At 37.9% G+C, this 20,857-nt stretch overlaps 1 protein-coding gene and 1 long non-coding RNA gene across 4 annotated transcripts in view; one reads left to right on the top strand and one right to left on the bottom strand.

The window, feature by feature from the left end:
* The window catches only part of PCDH15 (protocadherin related 15), a 738,374-nt gene that overhangs the window by 573,432 nt on the left and 144,085 nt on the right, over nucleotides 1-20,857 (bottom strand). The window lies entirely within an intron of this gene.
* On the top strand, nucleotides 12,247-14,695 carry LOC121073023. The gene is made up of 2 exons (XR_005821472.1): nucleotides 12,247-12,601; nucleotides 14,560-14,695. It is a non-coding gene; the product is annotated as an uncharacterized LOC121073023 (long non-coding RNA).

Here is a 20,857-nt window from a genome sequence, read left to right as displayed (position 1 = left end):
CATTTCATAAAAATTCAAGTACCTTAGTTTATGCTATTTTTAGCCCTTAAAGCGTAACAGAAACATGAGCTATACTATCTTCAATTACCTACTGATCTACGGACCTTATTTTTAAGCTTATTACATATACCACTGTGCATAAGCTGTAGCAATTTAATTTCAAAACCAAAGCAACAGAAAACAAACTTGTTCTTCATGCACTAATAGAGACAACACTTAAGACACGCTAATAGAGGTAACATGGTTCCCCTACGCTACAGCTGAGTAATTTTTGATTTCTCTCTTTAAACATCAGTGTGGTGATGACTAACATGAGTTTATGGGAGTAGATTTTGTCCCACCCAGGCTAACAGCTGTCTTTGAATGAACAGTCAAAGTCTCATTTTGTACAGTTTGTACTCCATTGTACAAAAATGTACAATGGAGTACACACCTCCCCTTTAACATCTGAAAAATAATGCAGTCTTGGGTTGCCCAGATATGACCATCATCATAAAAGAATCAGACATAAGTAAGTTAAATCTCCTCCTTAGTATTACTGCCTTTGAAACGTTGCATTCTCAGTCTGACATATTTTAATGTACTGAGATTTAAACCTTAAAAAAAAAAGACTAAAGCTAATATAAAGGAAATGCTCACTTACGTTGTCAAGTTATTTACTTTCCTCATAGCATATTGACTTAGCTCCTCTCAGTATATTTTTCCTATTGTGAGTCTAAATGCTGGTAACATTCAGCTCTTAAAGATATGTCATAACTCCTGCAGAAATGACACTCTGACCTTCAACTCTAATTTATTTCCTACAGACATGGCTGTGTTTTGATGAATTCAGAAGAAATCTGAGTGCACTGTGGCTTTCCAAAACAAATCAAAAGGTAAAGACTTTCATCCTAATGAATATACAAAATGAGATTCAACTGGAAGCAACTGTATTAGAATGGCTTCTCCTTCAGATACTTTAACACAGAGGTTTCTTTCATGATACAAAAACAGTACTGAACAAACAAATGATAAATCAGTTCAACACTGATTCCAGAACAGATGCCACCATTTCAGTACGGGGTTTGCTGAAAAGCAAAAAACAGTTTCAAACTAAAAAGATTTCTTATTAAACTAGGGCCAAAAAGATCCGAGAAAGTTTGGCATAATTTTTTGAATTTCTGTTGATTTTACCTGCAAAATTAAATAAACATTTTCATACACGTGGAACCTGAGAACCTCCACTACAGGTAGTACAGGGATCTTGAATCTTCTTTCCTTCCTTAGGCTACTGCCATTTCTCTCCAATATAAAGTCACTTAAGTCCTGGAATGTATTTTACATATCGGTACTTAAAAGTAAACTAATCAAAATAATTCAGAACGTAAATATTTAAACGTTTTTTCCTGATGAGATTAAAACATAGCATATTCTCTGTCAACTATGGTCTAGATAAAAATATATTTCTTTTATAGCTGCAAATGAGGATTTCAAAGGCTTGTAGGAAATAAAGCAATATAGATGTTTATATTAACAGCACTCTCCCTAGATCAATATCACTTAACAGAGATTAGTTCAGAATGCTGTTTGGTGGCTTTTTTATGTTAAAGTATCTGTTGAAGTACTGCGATTCTAAAGCATTATACAAATATAAACACTAAGATGACTGCAGCTAAAACTCAACAAAATTCTTGTTCCTTCTGAGATGTGTGAAGAACGCATTATTTTTATTCAGGATGGCCAAAAAAGTGATATTAAAAGAGGGGATGAGGAAGTGCAACATCTTCCCCCCCCAAAAAAATCACTGCATTAGAAAAATCTGAACATAAATTACCTTTTACATCCTTTAAGCATACCTTATGTAGCCTCCCCTTCATCACTAGATAACCTATTGCTTGGCTAGAAGAAACAAATGTTGGTAGAGCAGGGGTAGTGACTGCACAAGTCTTTCTCAGAACTCCATGAATATATCTATCCACACATGGAGTAACCAGCTCTTAAGGCAGTAAATAAAATTCATCCCTTCACTGGGTATGAAATACAGAGTACTGAGTAACTCAGCCCCTGAACAGTAGCTACACAGTGTGGAAAGCAGGGCCTGTCCAGACCTGAGAGTGTGGAGATGACCCCAGCAGGCTGACGCTTTTGCCTGATGCACTGCACAGGGGAGAAGCAGCCGGTAATTTGAAGATCCAGTGATGTGTCTGACTGATGCACGGCGGTTTTCTGTATGATTTCCAGTATCCGAAGGCCTGGCTGGGAGCCAAGACGCTTCCCAGAGCATACTAGAATCACCTGAGGAAATTGTTGCAGTTCTGGTTGCCCTGCTCAGACTAGCATCAGTTCTGTTGCTGCTTGCCCATCAGAATCACCTCAAAGAGGGATTCCCAAACTGCATTAAGCAGTACAATATTAGACAAATAAGCACTGGATCTACATTACACAGGCCACCAAAAGATCACGAGTTGGTAAAATAAACATTGGCAGCTTTTGCCACTGTCACTACTGATGCTGGTACCTAGCAAGAACACTTGGTAACACACTGCTATTGAGTTAATAAACACAGGAGACGGGATTTGCAAAAAGAGCACAGCGATTTACAGCACCTTCATGCCCCACCAGGCAAGATTCCTGTGCCTGAATTCCTGCATTTCTTCTGATCCTTCCATCACCCTTACACATCACTGCAGTAGTAACAGATACAGGATACAATAAGCACCCAGGGATTGCTTTCTTGTGTTCTCTTTTCTAGCATTGTATGTCCGAATAATCAGGGAGGTTTCTCATTAGGACAAGATTCAGTCACAGAGAACAATGCAGACCTTGGGAGCCTGTAAACCACCTAAGTATGGGGTGAGCCCTTCAGTAGACTTCTATCCAAAACCCCCTGGGCGGCAGGCAGAATCCACAGGTCAGATGGCCAAAAGGCCGCTCGAATCTTGGATGCTCTGCCCTTGACAGTGTTGGTGGTGTGTTCCAGGAAGGGAACGTCTCCACAGCTCTTCTATGTCCCATTAGCTCCCTTTAAGTACTGGACCTAGCAGCATCTTAAAATTGGTCACTACCATCTCTCTTCTTTGATCTTCTTATGAGCCTCTATTTATCTTTCTGTATTCAGACAGAATACAATCAGAAAGTAAACCATGATATACATAAGAGTCATAAACAGTAAGTACAGCCATCACTCTTGTTTACTCTATCAATAAATAAATAAATAAATTTTGGGGAAAAAATGCATACATAAAAACAGGGCTAGCAGCATGTCTGTGTTACCAGAACACCTTAAGAATGTTACAGAATAAGTCTGTTGTAAGGTTGACTGGAGCTATTTGCAAAACACACTGTTCTATGTACTGTTTTTACAAAACATACCGTACTGCAAGCTCAGGCAGCTAATCAAGCCTTTCCAAAGGCAGCATCTTTCCTTCAGAGATTTTCACAGTCTATATAAACTATATATATTCCTTTACATGGCAATGATTTTCTGAATGATACGTTTCCAACTGATTTATGTTCTAAGCAGTGTATAAGAACTTGACAGGAAACTCTAAACTGATGAGGATTCCTACCTTGCTCTTGCAGTGCTTTTAAAAGAAAAAACAACCCTAAAAAGTTCACTATGTGTTTGAGTTCCTAAAACAGAGTCCAAATTTTAAGAGATTGCAAGGACCGAAGAATGCCATTGCTGTGGCAATAGAACATTTGGTATAAAGCAAACAAGATTATTAGGAAGCCTGTACTGAAATAAAAGAACTTAACAAGCTGCGCTCAATGGCCAACACTGTATCTGAAAGCAGCATGTTCCATTGTTAATGATCAAGTAATAGGCATAACTAGGACATCTATTCTGAGAACAGATAAACACAAGTCAGTCTAGCCATCAGTGCTAAAAGAGGCAATTTTGACGTTCAAATGTGTATTAATACACATAAATATTAACATAATAAAATACTTGAATTAGGGAACTAATTTATTCTTAAGGAAATTACTTCCTGAAGATTTTCCACAACAACTTTTTTCCCACACTAGTGGCACCTGCAGCCAAAGACAAATAGTAGTAAAGGTAAGTACCTTGCAATAACTCAGATGCACCAACTTATCTTCTCCAACTAATTAAAGGGTTTTTCCTCTGTGCCTGAAGCTATCTAATCATGCAAGAAGTATTCCTCTATCATTAGAGATGACTCTCTGGAATTAATTTTCGGCACGATGCAGACAGAATTTAGTAGCTGAAGTTTTAATTATACAAGTTAGATACAAATCTTGCTAAGTTTTACGCATAAACATAAAAAAATTGCTATGAAAGGAAGAGGATAACACAATTATAGGTAAGGACCTAAAATCAAGTACTTAGACACAAACACCCAAGGATCTCTGAAGGTCCAGATAACACATGAGGCATACCTATAAATCTCTGCAAATGATAAATATAAATTTAGTAATAAAGTTATAGATCTAAATGGAAATTTTTTTTATTGCCTCACAACAGATCAGTTCAGCAGGCTATGTGGATAATGAACCCTAAGTATGGCTACAGAAGTAAAGGCTCACCCTACTGCTCCCAACAAACTTAGCTGCTACCCACTGTAAAAAGTTTCTGACTCATGTAAGCACTTGCAGAAGTAATTTCTTACTGTTGCCACTACTAAGTGGGACTAAGTTAAACTAGTTGCAACAAGGGTGGTAATTCACAGACAGACAAGCCAAAAAGACAAAGTGTGGGGAGGATCATGGGAAGAGATTACACTAGCCAAAACCAATCTGAACTCAGTTTTTCCTGGGTACACAGCCACATAACCTGTAACACATCAAGTAAATGAATAATGGAAGAATTGCAGATCGATGGTAAAGATGACAGGATTTTTTTTTAAGGCTACATGAGACTTCTGGTATGATTTTTAGTTACTCCTCTTACCTTATTTGTTCTGAGCTACAGAAATAACATATTTCCTCCCAGTTCTGGCCTCAGGCTCAGCCTCACAAGATTTTGAAAGCCTTCTGTGAGTCCCAAGTCAGCTTCAAACCTGCCTCTGTTGTAAATTGAGGAGAGTACCAGCATGAACATGGACAGGGATAAAATCAAAGACTAGCATTTTATCATCCTGTAGAGTAAGACACACACACACAAAAAATCTAACACCATGGAGGAGCTGTTGGAGACGCACATTCCAAGAAATGCAGCTTGCTGTATTTCTTTGCTAAGCTATTAAAGAATCATGCTATGTGCTGGAAAACAAAGCCCTAAATCACTGAGGAAAACATTTCCTTTGGGTTGCACGCCATTTGCACTCACTGTGTTATACATTAGCCACCAGTCAAACAAGTTAGCTGATAAGACTCTTGTAAATCATCATTCCACATCCTCAGTTGCCAAATTCCTTCTATGTAATGTCCTTCTGTGTAATCCAGAGGATGTTCAGTAACACATCCTCTGGTTAATGCCATTATGCTCTTCTCCTTAAGCTCTGTTTTCCTTTGCAAAGTAACCAAACCATTCACATGGCCATACTGTCTCGTAAATAAAGATCTATGAAAGAAAGAAATACTATTTTGCAGTGTACTTCACTGTTTTGTTGTCTGTAGAATTATTCTGAAGCTAACAGAAGAATGTTATTCCAACAAGTGCCGCAGGCTTCTTAAAAAGGACAGAGATTTCTCACTCTTTTGTTATTTATAAATGGACTTCAACTGAGCAATTTTGTTTTCACAAAAGACAAGCATAGTCCAAACGATTAAACACCTAAAAGTCAATACATATCTAACATTGCTTACCAAAGAGACTTTGTAAGCAAATAGACTTTCTAAGTCATGCCTGATCTGTGTATCATTTAGACAGTTTTATCCTTAATTTTTCTTGTATTAGAAGAAGAAATGAGCAATTGCAAGGGGCAAAAAAAAATAATATTGAGATCTTCTAATTTCCTTTTTATTCTTCATAATAAATAGGATGTCTTATTTTACTAAGCTGAATTACACAAAAATGTTTTAAAACATAATGTTGACTGATATAAGTATGAAGATAGCAGCACATCCTCTATCACTTTCAAAGTTCTTTACATGTTTTTCCAGAGACTGATTTCTAGAAATGTCAGCTATTCCAGGAAATAAAATTTGCCTGTAGTCAATGCTTAGGTTGCAGAGCACATTCCACTCTAAAACTCACTATTTTCTTCTTTGTTGTTTTGAATATCTAAATGACTCCATGCCTCTGAGAATCAAAAGGGCCTAGTCTATAGGAGATGAAATACAAGTTTTAGCTGGAATCTGCCATCCAGCTGTGAAAAGCCACCTTTTCCTGTCTGTTCAGTGTGCCACTGGGGCACTTCTTCATTCTAAATAAACCCAAAGAGATCGCTCTCGTCTGATCTTACACCACTGCCCCCAGCAGCACTGCACAGGGTTGCTTGCAACACAGAGGACCTTCCAGCACAAGCAGAGAAAGCCAAGACCTCCCATTACCACATCCACATTCCCAGACCTGGGCAATGGCCTCAGAGGGCCTCCTGCATGAGAAGCACAAAGGTGTGTTCTGTCTTGATGCTCTTCAAGAAAAGAGAAAAGAGACCAAGTGAGTCTCTCAGGCTGAATTTGTTTCCCATCTCCCTTTAGAAATGACAGCAATCAGCAGGCTGTTCCCAGCCGTTTCTGTGCCTTGTGTCTCACAGCTGTTCTCTCTGCAGCAGCAGCATTCCCGTGCCACCAGCTGAATAACCTCCCGATGAAATACAGACGCAGCACGGGAGAGTTCAAGGCTTAAGCTCTGACAATGACTGCAACGCTCCTTTTTACCTGGTGCCACGACTAAACAAATACACAGTGCTGTGTACACAGCAAGCCTTTTAGTGAATCTGCATTGTCTCACCAAACAGCAGAGTGCTGGCTGGAGGAGTGCACTGCATTTTCCACTGCTGAAAACCATTTGCTATGTGAGGTCAGGAGGAGAGGACACGAGAGAAAATACCTTATCTGCTGTGCCCATCAGAGCTCCTGTGGACCTCTGTCAGCAGGTCGCTAGCAGGGCGGTGAAAATAGAGAATTTATGTAAATGCTAAGTCACTGAACAGTAGGAAAAAAGTATAGTGATTTGGGAACTTTGATGGAAATTGCAGAGGTCAGAGCAGCCTGTGCTTTAATTGTCATCAGCTGCATGGTGAAATATATAAAAGCTTTTACCAGCAAAGGGGACAGCAGCAACAAAAGTAGATGCTCAAAAGGCACTGTTGTAACTTTGAATTTTGTTCAAATAAACTCTTTATCTGACAGGCAAAAAAAGGGAGGCCAATACAGACTTTAGTATTAAGAAATGTTTAGAATAAATTAGTTTAAGCTACTCATGTAGGTGTAATAGGAAACTGATTTTTGAAACTGCATCCATAAAGCTTAGAAAATACAGAAGCTATCTGGTTCATGTTTCTGTTCATACTCCACCTGAGTTCTGAGCAATTTTAGGCGTGAAACCTTTCCCATGTGTTCACAGGACTGTTCTCTTGACAGATCACCAGACCACAAAACCTTGCAGACTGCCCTAAAACAAGAAGTGGACAGGTCAAGCAAGAAATAGGGGGGTCTAATGCAGAAACAAAACTCAGGGGTACAAAAGTGGTCCTATAACAAGCATCAGGAATTTAATAAACTCTGGGATTATATTTCACTAAAAGGTGTTCCCTACAGCTTACTGGTGAAAAACAGAGCATGTTAAGGGACGTTACCCATTTATGCTAAAGACAACCCTGGTTTCACAGCCCAACCTAAGTTTGGGGACAATTGCAGCAGAAAAAGTGAAGTTCTCACAAAACCTGTCCCACGGACCTCATTCTCCCACACTGCCTGACCACTCTCCTGCATTGAGACCTGGATGAGGATTTTCTAATTCTTACACCAGCGGAACATCACTTCAGCTACGTCCAACATCAGTAGATTCCACCACACACACAATGTCTTTCTCAGATACCTTTAAGTTTAAGGGCACCTGAATGTTCACATCAGCAATATTGCCTTGGCTAAAGTAGTTTACATTTAATTCTGTCTCTTAGGCTAGATGTGTCACTGTATGAAAGTCGGAATGCACATCCTTTCTCAAAGAAGAGGCAGCTTACTTCACCCTTCGGTAAGTGCTCCTTTGCTGAAGGCTTTACTGAAGTGACCCTTCAGGACAGAGGAAAGCTGATGCTCAAAATGCTGGTCAAGAGAAGATCAAGGCCAATCATTTCCTGAAGAGTAACAAAAATGAACAAAAACAATTGAAGGACACTAATGGGAACATTTTTCATTAAAACGCTATCTAGACTGTAATGTGTGCATTTGTTAAAATAACTTGGAACATGAATTAATGCAGTATGAGAATTATTTAGTGAAACTCTTTTAGCAAAAGTTTTTGTAGTAGTAACTTCACTGATAATCAGCAATATGCATGAAAAGTTTCTACATTAGATAACCATATGAGATACAAAAACTTGTATTATAGGTAATGTCATGGACTAGGTTTTAGTTTAATCCTGATAAAAATCCAACAGGTACAAATAAATGTATTTCATCGGATTACTCTTCTGTACCAGTTTAGATTAAGGAATAATTGGCCAGGCAGGAGTTTTGTAAAATAGGATCTATGTTTTATAAAAGTTCCATGTTCCAGCATATTTATTTAAAGAGTATTCCTTCCCAGCGTTGGGATCATACTTTTAATACCAACCCACTACTCAGAATTGAAAGGAAATAAAGACAAATACCACCTATAAAGCCTGAGAAATAAAAACTGCTTGAGCAACCACGTTTCAGCATTAAAGTCAGACAACAAGGGTTTGGAATTTTAGCATAAAAACCCTTGAATAAGACTGCCAATTTTTCATTTAATCATCATAATGCGCTACAGAATTTAAACAAAAAAAATCTTCACTGGGATTACTGTCATCACAGCTGCTAAATCTAGCATACTTTTATCATGTAATTCCAAAACAGTAAGTAAAATGGAATTAAGCAATGAAACTGAACTAAGACTACTAATCCACTTACTCTGCACTTTTACAAAGTACAAAAAGACATTTATGAGTTTTCTAGGTGCATTTAGCAATGACTATTAAAGCAGTCAAGTTGATTCTTAGTTAAATACATGACATTATAAATAACAAATCCCAATAAGGGTAAAACGTCAACCCCCGAGAAGCATTGCCACAGCACGGCCATTTCTGCAACCTTTTTTTGTCCCATTTGGGTATGTTTCCTGTGATATCGTGAGTGGCTTCATAGTGCTGTTTCCATGGGACCTCTTCCTCAACAATTTTACAGGCTGTACAAGGCTAGGTTAGTAATGAAGCTGATCTGTTTTCTTCTTTAGAGTGCGATTATAGATTTTGTTCACTGCAAAACACCGAGAAACTGCCGCATAGAAGTGCACACTCCCTCAAGTGTTGCTGAGATGCTCACCACCAGTACAGCAGTAGGGTAGCAGAGCACCCAAGTCTTTCCACAAACTGACCTTCCCAAGACATGGGGAGCAGCTTTTCCCACTAGACAGACTGAGACAGAGCACAGATGAACAGTAGGAAAGGTATAGAAAGAGCAATAAAGATTTCACTGGTTTCAACATTCAATTTGAAGTGTTCCAGTTTTCAAAGTCGTAGCTGTAGCATGCTAAGTTTACTTGCATTTCTGAGTGTTTTTACAACTCAAGAACCACGGAATAGAAAATAACTGCATAGTCTAGGTTAGGCAAGCCGCCCACCCTCTGTAGACTGACTTTGCAGTGCTGGAGGAGGGAGAGAACCCATTTTATTAGTGTGGTGCTCAGGAGTGATGACAGACTTGGTCTTCTAGTCCTGTTTCATGCACGCCATGTTTTGCAATTTCTAGTTAAAATGGACAACAGTCCTACGCAACAGCACGATCTGAATTTGGTCTCAGCGAATCGAAGCCCCTCATACTGAGTGAAATGGATGTTATCTTTAAAATAGCATCCTATATGTAAGAGCAACCTGTTAAAACTTTTGAGGGCTATTCTATTCCACCTCCAAAAAATATTTCAGGACATATTTGGGGGCACTACACGTAACACTGGCATTGGAGAAGGGTTAGGTATATGACAAAACCTCTCATTTTCAGTTTGGTTGCACCAAATGCCTGTAAAAATACTCAAAATAACCGCACAGTGCGTTAGTAAGATGAGCTGTGTCACACATCTGATATTTTTTTAATCATTTGAGTCATTTGTTTCATGAAAATTCATAAAAATATTAATTTCATAAAAATATTTATCATCTTTACAATATATATATATATACACGCCCCCCCCCCAATTACTCATATCAAACACACCAAAACAGAGCACCAGTTCACAGCGGTGCGCTCAACTGCACCAAAATGATGAGGGCCTAATGGCAAGCTTAATTCCCTCCCAGGGATATGCATGAGGAGTGCTTTGGTTCATCAGGATGTTGGAGCTGTGCCTGTGAGCAGCAGTAGCAATCCTCCTGGCATGGCCAAGGACAGGCTGCTGTAGTGAGCTTGCAAGCAAGCTGCTTGCTCTCTGCACTGCCAGCAGCGACAGGCAGGTCTCCACAGAGGGAAGAATGTGGTCTGCAGAAGCATCCAAAGTGTCAGATGTAAATATTTTTGAAGTATATTTGAATGCTTATTATGCCAGAGGAAAGCTGAAAACTTTGTGACATCGGGAGTTCATGAAAGTGTCTTGTCTTGACACATTTCAAATCTGTGATAAAAAATAGAGAGATTATTATAGTGTGCTGAAAACTAACTTTGGCTGTTATTTCGTGATTCTGAGTTTCACAAACAGATGACTAGCTAGCCTAGAAATGTCTCGTTAGCTCTACAGAGTGCTGTTTTCAGCTAATGACAAGCCATGTAGAAAGACAAACATTGTGAGAATGAAAAAAGTTAACTTTCTGAGTAAAGTCAGCTGAGGATCAATCTAACATACTCTGCAGTAAATTCAAGCATCAAGTCAGAAAGTACAACTTGTATCACAGACCAAGTGCTCTCACAAGAATTCCTTAAATTCATTATTTATCAGTGGAGAGCAAGGGATCAGTCCAGGGGAGAAGAGGAAAACACTTCTGAACGACCATGTGTGCCTACTGCCTAAGATGAGCAGCAACTTTTGGTTAAGCAAAAGTAGTTCACAGAAAAATTAACCTACATTTGCACTGAATGAAAAAAAACACCTCTGTATTACCCAAATATCTTGACTGATAAAGAAAAGCCTGTGCAGAACAGCTTCATCTGTTCCTATGTCTTCTACAACACAATTAAATAAACCGTGTCTGCCTTTTGTTCATGAAAAACAAAATTGCAACTCAAGTGTACTTGCCTTGTCCAGCTATGTTTCCCTATTATTTAAACATTTTTTTAAACACCAAAACCGAGATAGATGGATTAAAAGTGAGGACTTCCTCCTAAAAATAAAGGTTTCTAATCTATCATAAGAGGAGCCCCACCTGCCAATGACCTGCAAAATAACAGCCTGTTCAAGTTTTCTTGTATTTATATATATATACAAAACCAGAAATTTGGATTCACATTCAGTCATTCTATTTGATACAGACCGGCAATCTTAAAGAGGTGATCTGCTTTTATCTTCATTATTTCTGCAAAATTATGTTGTTATTCCTGGCATCTAAGTTAGACGTTCATGGTCAAACTGTCAAACTTTATATTCTCAGAACAGAGAGTTATAAAATGTCAGACAAAAGAGGATAAATCTGTCTCTGCTCCCCCACACAACACCTTCACTCAATGATAAACCTGAAGAAATTTCTCAGGTGTACCTAAACACTTCATTATGCAGGAAATACAAGGTGTTAGCCCCAAAAGCTCTTCTCCACTGCAGAGCACAGTTCAGATAAGATGACAGCTAAAAAGGCAGAGCAGGTTTATTGCCGGAAATCGGAAGAAAGCACTCACATTTATACTGGAGTTGCATCAGCCCCAATGAGCTCCATTCGGCTCATCAGCCCTGAGGTCTGCTTCCCAATGGCAGTGTGCTCGAGGAAGAATTTAGAAGGAAAAAAAAAAAAAAAAAGAGACAGCACATCTGCTAGAGTGAATATGCAGATATTTACTGCCTCTGAGAAAAGTACATCGAAAGCAGGAGATCACAAAGTGCTAAAGACTCATTTTGTAAGACGTGCAAGCCTAAAATCCCTTCAGTGATAATGTGACTCCACTACTATCAGAGCAACTGCATTATGTTGCATGATGACCCCAGAGCAACTCATAGGTCTCACCACGTTGTGACCCAGCCAAGTAAAAGCACCTGCAGAATCCGGCCTAATGATCGCAGCATTGTGAAGACGAGACAATGAACGTTAGAGACACTAATCAGGAGTGAGGCAGGAAAACAAAATCCAACCCGTGTCTAGACCACACCTTGGTGCAGGGGAAGCTTAGTCAGGATCCTAGTGCTAGAAAACAGTGCCTTATCCCTATAATAATTTACATCCCGGCAGCAACTTTAGCATTTTTTATTTATTTGTTTTTGTAAAGATGCAGAATAGTCTTACCTTTTCCTCTTTTGGGGGGGTCGAGGCAAGGGAGTATGGATGTCTTCTTGCTTTACTGGAAAATTTATTCTAAGGAGCTCCTTCAGGATACAGTTTAAGCAAAAAAGCAAGTAAGTATTGACTCAGCTTCTGACTTAGAGTTATTGCAACCAATTTTAAGAGGCAGCACAGGGGGAGGTAGCATTTGTTTCCAGCCTTCTCAGGAAGTCTTGTAAGCACAGAATCAACTAATTAACGTTAACATCCATTCCCATGCCAAAGCAGCAATAGCTTCCATTCATATATGCACTGACAGAATTTCAGTATCAGAAAATACCATTAGTATACAGTAAAAATTGCTGTATACAGAACTTTAATGCCTCCTTTAAATATTCGATAGAGCAAAAGGAGGCAACCAAGTTTACTCAAGGTAGCTGTAGCTCTTATGCTCCTGTGCCAATTTCAAAGAACAGGAATGCTACACCTCCAGACCATTTCAGAGCAGGGGGAAAATTGAGTAATATAGTGCATTCAAATCCAAAACATACTAAGTTTGGGGTGTTTTGTTTTATATTGGGGGTGGAGGTGGGGCAGCTAGTCTTATCTTTGTTTCTAAATAATGAATTTAACTTTATTTAGGGAAAAACTCTCTTACAAGATCAAGCAGTTTGACAATACAGTAGCAACACTGCAGGTTAAGGAGCACCACCAACTGCACGCTGTTATAAAGTCTAGAAAACAATTGTTAATTGGTGCTTCTCTTTAAGAGTTTTCAGAGTCTGTAATATCGCACTGAAAATGTTTACTAAAAAGACATAAAATATCTGGCAAGAGCGATTTGCTGCCAGCCTCAATGCCAGGATGCTGTTTTGGGGAAACTTGCTGGCACGCCTTACAGCGTTTACTGCCTAGCAGACCTTCATTTCTGCCTAGTTCCTTGGCAGAAGTTCTTGAGTAACATTTTATTTACTTTTTGTTAATAAATAGTTATTGCTTTCAGAACAATTATACTACTCTAGGCGGCATAATATTATAACAACTATTTTCTACAGTTGTCTGAAAATGCATGGGGATTTGTGGCTGCTTGTAAAGGGTATGTGAAAAATGACTACTGAAAGCACATACACAGCAGTCAACATGTGTGAACAGAAAATACAGATTTGCACTTCACTAGAAAATATTTCCATGTCCACAGGCAGTGATCTACTTTATCCATTTTGTTGTATTACAGGAATTAAGTACTGTATTGTTGATGCCAGCTCTTTAATATTTACACTTCCATTGTTAAGTTAACGAATACTAAGCTTAAAATTTAGAACTTCTATTCTGAACTCTGAACTGAAAAATAAGTCTATCACATATCCTACATGGATATTAAACCCTGCTCAGGTTTAATTCTAAAAATCAAACTGAAGAGTCAAAGCAGGCATCTCTGGGGTGACTGCACCGAAACAGACCTAGAGTTACAATGAGCCTATTGCACATAAGAGGAGCTGTAGTGAACCACACACAAGGTGCCTCTTGCTGAGGGTCATACCTTTAACCACAGCTAGTAAAGGGCCATTATGAAAAAAATTAAGGTCAGGGAATGTATAGAGTTATTTTCTTAATCCATCTTCTAAGCATCTGAGAAGCTTAATATAAAACCTCTAAGTTTGTTCCAAGTAAAAGACTCTTTACAAGCTGTATTTGCTTGTGGCCTTTTAACCTACATACAACTGTATTTAATAACACTTGGAAAGTACAAAGGGATCTTAAATTTAGAAAGATTTCTTTTTTTTTTTTTGTCTATTCCTGCATCATCCTTGATGCATTTCTCTATGGCCAGAACTGCAGAAACAAGCAGTTTCTGCATTCCCCCAGAACAGCACTGGAATTTAAAACTAAATCATACTGGTGAGCCTGTGTCATTTTAAGAAATATACTGTTATTCTTCATGGAATGGTGTAATTTCTCTTAAAAATCAAAACAACAACAAAACAGTTAAAAATGTTCAACTACTAAAAAGCCAATTTCCAGCCTTCATACAGCACAGCTTGGTCAGGGCAGGAGGCAGATGCAGAAGACTGGAATGCTCTTTTCTGGGCAGATGTTTCTGGGTCTTTCCTGATCTCAGCAACCTCCCTGCTTTGGCAACGTGTTGATCAACTTGGGAGCCTAATGGAGAATCAGTTTTATTGCCTGGAATTCTTGTTTCACAATAAGAAATGCTTTTCTGTACAACAACAATGCTTTGCGGTATTTTTCTAAATTTTTCTCCAACAGCAGTATGAGTCTTATAATAATTTTAACAACACAATTTAAAACTAATAATGTGTATTTCATACATATATATACTACTTCTAAGGTAAAGACGTGAAACCTAACTGAATCGACCAGTCTTGAAAAGCAGGGTAAAAACTAAATCACAGTTGTGACGCATGAATCCTGTGTTCTAGAATTAGAATATAGGAGTTGACTCCATGAGATCTCACCTTGTGAATATGCTACAAGTAGATCATTGCTTGCATGTTTTCATGGTCATCTGGTTTAGTCAAGAGGGTTATAAACCAAACAGTCTTTATTTCCTAATATTTAGAAAGCCAATTCAATAACTTCTGCAAGTTCTCCCTTTTATTTCAGAACAAACAAAGCTTTCTTCAGGGCAGGCATAATGCTTTTCAGCAGAAGAGACAAAAATTGAATTTTACTGCCCCAAGGATATTAACAAAATAACATTTTTTTTTTCTTAGCCCCAGAGCTACAGCATGTAGTTTTAAGATGACTGTAGACCTCCAGGCTCCAGCCTTCAAACAGTTCAGGGTTAAAACGTTTAGACTAGAGTTTTTCATGGCAAACATACCCTCCTTGGCCCTCTTTTGCAGCTTCTCCTACCTTCTCAGTCCCACAGTGCTGCCCTGTTTGAGGTTCAGCTGCTCCAATCAACAGCCAGCCTGGCATTTTTCAGTAAGCCTCTATTTCTTCAACACAGCAGTGTTTTCTTTGGAAAAAGCACCCCTAAGAAGTCATGGAAAACTACCCCTAGGTCACAAAAGCAAATTTGCTGCAACGCCTCCAGCACAAACTATACTCTTGCAGCTTGGAAATCAAGAGAATGACATAAATTGCATGTAGAAGCACAACTCAGCCTTCCTAACATGAAACAATGAAGAAATGCCCACTTGAGCAGTTACGAAAAATGGTACAATGAAGTATTTGCATAAGGCAGTGGAGCAGAAAGTCATAAAAGTCCACTGAAAATTTTTGAGCTGCAGGGAGAACCACCGTTAGACCCAGACTTAGTACAATACATTGTCATTCTGGGAGTCCAGAAAACATAGAATATTTATAATTTTACAGAAAACAGTGTCAAAGAAAGCCTCTCTCCTCTTAGCACTACAGTGCCCATTTCCCATTGAACTTTCCTATCTTTACATCCTGAGACTGTTCAGGATGCCTGCAACATGCAAGTCACCTGACATTTACTGAGTGAAATGAAAGATACTTTATAGATAATTAACACATTCAAACTTCCTACTGTCTGGCATTCACATGGGATTAATTATGTACAATATCTAGAGTGCTCAAATTTAAATTCTGCAGTGTTTGATTTTCACACTTGAGAGCACTAATGAATCATACTTTTATCCTGTCTGGCTTCTAAGCCAGAGTTAAAAAATTATGCAAGAATTAAAATGACCCACAATACTAAACCACCAACAGCAAAAAGTGGGGAAGAGGTTTTAGTTACCACGACATACTTAGCTCTAGAAAATAAAAGCAGCTCCAGCAATGCCATGAAGCTTGTTTTAAAGGTCAGGAATATGAAACTTTCCTCATTCAGTACACTGGGATGCTTTAAGGCAGCGCTGTCCAAAAAACATTTAAAGGAAAAAAAAAAAAAAAACAAGAAAACAATAACAACAAAAAGTATTTTCACATTGTAGATCAATGACTTCAAGGCCCAAATTTTACACCTATTGCATATTTATACATTCAAATGTAACATTATACATTTAAAGTTCTTTACCTTTTCCAGTTAAAATAACCTTCCGAACACTTCCAAGCAATCTATTACTTCTAGAAGTCTGTGAAAGTCTTCAGACTGTCCCGAACTCCTCAGTCTGAACATGCAAGAGATTCTCCCTAAATAGCACCTGCAACTGCTAAGCATAGCCACAGCTAATCTGTTTTGGTGGGAGAGGCACTAATGAGTTTGCTCAGCATCCTGCAGTCAGGGAATGATGGTCAGAACCAATGTTTATTTCCACAAGTGTTCAGTGGTGATTTATAAGAGAGGTTCATGAGCACCTATGGCTTTGCTTCTATCTCATTATTAACTCAAATGAGAAAGTGCACAATTAGGCATCAGTTTTAGGAAGGAGAAACACAGTAATATTATAATGCCCTGGCGTTAGGTAGTCCTGCTACAAAATGTTAACCATCTACAGAGTAATGAAGAAAATTTAAGAAAAACAGACCTTCTCAACTAACAAGTCAATACTTGCCTCTTTTCCTCCTTAAATTTTAAAGACCTTTCCTGAAAGAAAGAAGTAGATTGGGTCTCTGTGCAAACTCTACTACACCTCAACATTTTGGAGAAGATTAATGTCAGAGAAATAAACACTGGATAATCAAAAATATACCTAAAAGTGATGCCACAAGTGAAAATCTTAAACAAGTTCACAAAAATAAGGACATATTTTATTTTAACTCAAAATGAATAATCTTAAAATTTTCTCATTGTACTTTTCAAATATTTTCCTTCAACATATTTACTTCTAGTGCTTTACAGCCTACCCTACCCAAAAGGTAGGTAACTTTGAAGACTAAGTCTACAAGATTTGCCTTCTCCCCCACCAATTCACACTACCAAGACATATTCTCATTAGAAATCCAAGCTCATCTTAGCACTACCCCTCAATACAGCCAATTAGCATTACAAATAACCTAGCATGTAAAGCTTCACGCATTTAAAAGCTATATACTTCATTTCATTACAGTATTTTATTAAACTAGGTTGCCTAGATCTTCTTATAACACATCACTACAAAAATCAGAATGACAGGATGTACTTGTTCTTGTATTTATAAATCCAAGTATGTGACATTAACCCATAACAAATGGTTGGCCCTAGTGATATACACAAAGCAGAGAGTTAGTCAGAAAATGATTTTATAAGAAAAGACATAGAATGCCAGCTTTTATTTCCACGTCCTTATGGTCGAGCCTCTTTAGTATCAAAAAAGCTATTTTCAGGATACTTCCTTCAAGTGCTCTATCCTCTCCACAAAATAATTTCCAGCAGAAGTAGACTTAAAAGAAAATCAAGTTAGGTACGTACTTCTGCATCTCTGAAGCAGTAATTCCTGCAGCGTCCTTAGAATTGACACAGACAGTTCTCTCATCAAGCACACTTCATATTCTCACATTAAAACAAATCAGTAAAAAGTAGGGTCCTTGTGGTACAGAAATAGAAGTATTAACCTGCTACTTGCCCCACAAATTATTTTTCTCAATTAGCAAGTACATCTCAAAGCAACTGTATGTTTGTGCAAAGATAAGGGAAATACGTGCAAGGAAGATTCAGAGACAAAACGGATGAATGTGGTGTATATAGACACTTTTCTTTAAGAAACACTTAAAAAGTCTCCAACTCCAGTCTGGGTGCATTCCTTCCTCCCTGTAAGGTATAAGGCAAGTACAAAGAAGGAAAAACTAGGGAAGAAAAGCAATGTGCAGTAGACCCAATGTAAACTAATGAATAATTATTCCCATCTTGTTTGTATTGGTCCCTACAGTCATCTTTCAATTTACATGACAAAAAAAAAAAAACACAATACAGAAGGCATTTGGAACACAGTAAGGAAAAATGTTATTCACAGAACTCTAATTTATAAATTTCATGGACAGTTAATCCGAGTTAGAAACTACTTTCAAAATGAAAGATTTTCTGTTTACAGTTGAGTGCAATGTCAGCATAAACATAAAAGAAAAGAGAAAAATAAATTGAAAGATCTCCACTTAAACCTTGTCGACATTTGCACAGGCCTGCCTATCTGCACACACTATTTTATATTAATAAATCTGTGTCAAGTAACAAAAAACTTTTAACTAAAAATCACACTAAAAATGCTTTTTTTTTCATCTTTAAAGCAAAATTTAACCCACAGATCTGGTATCAAGCTGCTGACCCAACAATATTCACACGCCAGGACAAAGGAATCAATTTAATCTTGAAGTAGTTCTTCCATTACAATTATCTTTCTGTTATAAAAACTGTGAAGCATAGCACCCTACATAAAGGGATTCTGGATTCCAGCAGAAAATGCAATGCACAGAAAAATATTTTGTTCCACCGCTGATGACACTTAACTCAAGTACAAATTGCTTACTTCTAGACCTTCATGGTTACTTGTGAAAAGTTTAAAATAAATTAAAAGTATATATATATCCTAAATATTGCAGTCATGGCTGCTTCAGGATTAGCTATGGAATTGCACACCATAACACTCCTTGCATGCAAGTAACCTTTATGTCTTCAAACACCAAACACTCAGCATCACTCATGTACTGGTATTCACCAGTTATACATGAATGCTACACCAAAACAACAACCGATCAGTTATTTGGGGCAGATAAACCCTATGTATGGACAGCAACAGCAGTACTTTAATTGCTGTGCCATACACACAATATTTACCTTCAATGATAGGCTGTACAGAACTGTGGTGACTAACTTTAGATTACGGGAACTGGTAGCAGAGAGGTCATTTTAGATATCCAGAAAAGGGAATCATACAAATTATTTTGTTTCTCAGTCATGCCAGAGCTTCAGGAAGCTTTTACGATATACTGTGGTTAAAAGCACTCTTTCAATATTGTATGTATAAACACTATATCACTCCCACTAAAGTTTAAGCAAAAGTCATATTTTACTCTATCATAAACATTTTCCCTCCAAAAAGGTATGTGTAAAAAACCCACGTGTTTATCCAGTGCTCCGTAATCCACTCTCATGAGAGAAACCTGGGAACTGGATCAGGTTTGTCAGTGCCCTGACCAGATAGACTTGAAAATCTCCAAAAAGGGAGTTTCCATATCCCCTCCGGTGTCTTACCACCTTCATGATGGAAAAAAAATAAAATCCTTACATACAACTGGAATTTCTCAAATTCTAACTTGTGTCTTTTCTCAAGTGAAAAGAGCCTGGACCATCTTGTCTATACCTACCACCCATTGTTTGAAGACTTTGTTCAGTGTTACATGTAAAAAGCGCTCACTTTCCCAACTTGCTTGAAGAAGTGAATATATTTCACTGATGATCATAAAATAAATAAATAAATAAAAACTGGAATACCTAGAATGCACCAGTGGAACTGAGTGCCATTCACATTCCAACACCATTATATGTTTTCTGTAGTCTCTTTTTCTTTTCTTTTTTTGCCTTGAGGAGCAGTGCTCCTGCTTGACAATGTAGAAGTAAGAATCATTTATCTAAAATGACTACATCAATGAAAGAGGAAAAATAAATAAAATGAAAGAGGGATTACAAAAATCAATCCACATTAAATAACTCATTTACTGAAATGTCACGAAGTTTGCATCTCACAACTTAATTCACCTGGGTAACAGAATCGAAATATGGCATCATACTTCTTTACAGGCTTTTGAGACACAGAGCCCCTGAATCTTAGATTGCAGCCACATTTCCTTTCGTATATTCCTCATTTTATAAAGCTTAAAAACAACTGTAGATAAATAATATAAGTCACTGAAACAAAAGGCATAGTATGAACATCACACTGATGTTCAACCTTTTCACTGACCTATTTGAACACTATATAGACAACTGTCATTATCACAAAAGAATTAACGTCCGCTCTTTACCAAAAGGGGAATGGCAAGGAACATTTTTTAGATTATCTAGAAAGTTAATAAGTCTAAAGTGATTAACTGTGAAAGGACCTCGGATGTTTGTGGAAATAACTTTTAGATTTTGCTGCTCAAGTCCCAATCCATCTGCCTGCTTGTGGCAAATCAGATCACATCACAGAGAAAGAGGGACAGACTTTTAGATTAAATGCCAATATGTATTAGTGAGGATATAAAATAGATTGCAAATAAAAGCATAGAACTCACTATCTTCAAATATTCTGCCTAAAGCAATATGGGACCTCCTGGAAAGAATGCTTTTCAGATCAAATACACAAAAGCAATTTTCAGGACCAGTAGAGAAAGACAATTTGAAGGCTGAGACTCCTCATGGAGAATAAACTATCCTTTTATTTTTAACAAGGCAATTCTGCTTCAGTATGTCTTTTTTTCCACAGTCGCCACTGTAAGGCACAGACTACTGCTCAGATAGGCCCCTGACCACTTCAGGCATCAGAGTTCAACTTCCAAAA

Source organism: Cygnus olor, chromosome 7, assembly GCF_009769625.2.
Source record: "Cygnus olor isolate bCygOlo1 chromosome 7, bCygOlo1.pri.v2, whole genome shotgun sequence".
NCBI classification, from domain to species: Eukaryota; Metazoa; Chordata; class Aves; order Anseriformes; family Anatidae; genus Cygnus; species Cygnus olor.
The sequence above is the reverse complement of the archived record's forward strand: the minus strand, read 5'-3'. Positions and strand labels throughout refer to the sequence as shown.